The sequence below is a fragment of the Buteo buteo genome, unplaced genomic scaffold (assembly GCF_964188355.1).
Source record: "Buteo buteo unplaced genomic scaffold, bButBut1.hap1.1 HAP1_SCAFFOLD_37, whole genome shotgun sequence".
NCBI classification, from domain to species: domain Eukaryota; kingdom Metazoa; phylum Chordata; class Aves; order Accipitriformes; family Accipitridae; genus Buteo; species Buteo buteo.
This window is the reverse complement of record NW_027439207.1, coordinates 1442501-1445000: the sequence shown is the minus strand read 5'-3', so window position 1 is coordinate 1445000 and position 2500 is coordinate 1442501. Positions and strand designations below refer to the sequence as shown.

Genomic DNA, 2500 nt, shown 5'->3' with positions numbered 1-2500 from the left:
CGACTCCCCGGGCCCGGGGCCGCGCGCGCGCGGGCCTGCGAGGCGCCCCAGCCGCGCCGCTGCGACCGCCGCCCCGCCGCGAGGCGAGGGGCGGCGGCACAGACGGGCGATTGATCGTCAAGCGACGCTCAGACAGGCGTAGCCCCGGGAGGAACCCGGGGCCGCAAGTGCGTTCGAAGTGTCGATGATCAATGTGTCCTGCAATTCACATTAATTCTCGCAGCTAGCTGCGTTCTTCATCGACGCACGAGCCGAGTGATCCACCGCTAAGAGTTGTCTGGCTTTCGGCACCGCCCCGCACGCGCGAGGGGGCCAGGACCGCTTCGCCACAGGCGAGCGGCCCCTCCGGAGGATGGCCCACCGCCCGCCCGCCCACCCCCCTCCGCACGCGCGGAGGGGGCACGGCGCAGCACGACGGAGAAGCCGCGCCTCTGCTGACCGTACGAGCACACACAGAGAAGGGGGGGGGAAAGGAACGGAAAACTCCGAGCGGCGAGGCTGGGGAGCCCGCGCTCCCGACCGGCCTGGGAAATGCCTTGCTCGCATCGGAGGCGGCCCAGGCGCACGGGCTCGGCCCGGCCTCTGGGCAGAGGCAGCGATGCACCCGACCGCGCGCGGCCTGCCCACCACGCTCCGGACGACACGGCTGCTGCTGCTGCGGGGCAGCAGCGGGGAGCCCCACCGGCCCCGCGCACGCCTCCGTGCCGGCTGCGCCGCGCTACGACAGCCAGCTCCCCCGGGCTCGTCCCGACGGCAACTCCGCGGCCACGCCAGCGGCTCCAAGAGGCGGCAACCGCCAGAGCCGGCGACGCACCGCCCGCGGCCTGCCGGACGGCACCCGCTGCCGCACCAGAGCGGCTGCCCTCCCGGAACCACCGCCACCGCTTCTCACCTCGGCCCCTTCCACGGGCACACCCCAGGTGGAAGGCGGACGGCGCTAAGCCGGGGACAGCGCCCGCTCTCCCCGTTTCCACGCGGAGACCGCGCGTGGGGTGCCCCCGCCCGCCCCCGCCCACCTGCCCGGCGCGGCCGGGAAGCGCGACGGGGAAGCGGCGGGCAGGGCCCGGGACGGGACAGCCGCGGCCGGCACCGGGCGCCCTCCGGCCGACCGACAGGCCGAGCGGCGCCGCCGCCGCTCAGCCGGGGTGCCGCCCTTGCCAGCAGCCAGTGGCGGGAGACCGCCGAGCGCTCGCCAGGGCGAGGGGGGGAACGGAGCGCAGCGCGGCGCAGCGCTGCGACGGAGTCGCGGCGGCCCGGCAGCCGCCCAGCGAGCCCCCACCGCGGGGACCCGCCACCCCGGGCAGTGAGCCCGCGCTCACGCCGGGGCCGCCCGTTTCGAGGCAGGCAGGCCGGCTACGGCCGACCGCACCGCGGTCTCCACCGAGACCGGACCGCGGAGAGGAGGGGGCAGCGGGACCCCTCCCCGGCACGGCTGCCCGCGGGATGAGCACGGGCGGCAGCCCACCAGGGCCTTCGTGGGAGGAACTCCCGGCCCCTTTAAGGCACCGCCGCCCGGCCGCCCCCCCGGGTCGCATCGAGCCGCCCGCGTCTTTAAACCTCCGCCCGGCTCCACGGCCTTCGACCCCCGGGCTCGCCGAGGGAGGGCCGCGGAGGCGCGGACGCTAGGTACCTGGCCCTGGGGTGAGGGAAACGACCTGAAGGCCCCGCGGGGGTGCCTCCCCCGCTGCCGCCCTCGGGGGAGCGTCCGCCCGCGGGGGCGCGCCCGACATCCACCGCCACCACCACGTCCTCCTTCCCGGGGCCCGGGGTTTCCCTCAGTAGCCCGGCGCTGCGCCCGGGAGGAGAGCCGTGGCTCGGGCCGCCCGCTGGCGCGGGACACAGCCCGGCGGGGGCCTCGCCCACCAGAGGAGGCGGCGGCGGCAGAGCGCCCCCCCCGCCCCGGCTCCCTCGTGGGGAGAGGTGCGGGGGGGAACGGCCGCCGCCGCCCCACCCGGCGCCACGCACCCGCCCGGAATGCCCGGAGGCCTTTCCCCTGCGCGGCCGGCCGGGCTGCTTCGCAGCAGCCCGACAAGGTGCGGGCAGGGCCGCGGGAGACGCCTCCCGCGACCCCGGAGGACCCTCTCCTCTCGCGCCGCTCGCGCCCTGCTGCCCCGTCCTCACCGCCGCTCGCCGCTTCTTCCTCCTTGCCCGAGCGGGCTCGGCCGGCGGGGCTCGTCACACCCCGCGCCGGCGTCCCCCCTTCCCGCGCACTGCCGCCCGCGCTCTGACCGGGGGCGCCCCTCTTGGCCCCGAGGGCCGCGCCCCAAAACCTCCCCGGCAGCGGACCGCCGTCGGGCGAGGCGGGGCCGGTCCCCGGAGAAGGGCGCCGGCCGGCGGCGGGCGCCAGCGGAGGCGAGAAGCGGGGTGACGGCGGGGACGCGGCGGCCCCAGCCGTCCGGGCAACGCGCGCGCGCGCGTAGGAGAGAAGCGACGGAGTCGGCGGTAGCGAAGGCGGGCCAGCGCCCGGCGAGCGAGAGGCGAGAGCGCCTCCGGGAGGGGG

The 2500-nt window shown here is 78.1% G+C and overlaps 1 non-coding gene across 1 annotated transcript; it reads right to left on the bottom strand.

Moving 5' to 3' along the window:
* Positions 1-122: 122 nt before the first annotated feature.
* Positions 123-275, bottom strand: LOC142027601 (5.8S ribosomal RNA). Its single transcript, XR_012649204.1, has one exon. It is a non-coding gene; the product is annotated as a 5.8S ribosomal RNA (ribosomal RNA).
* Positions 276-2500: the final 2225 nt, after the last annotated feature.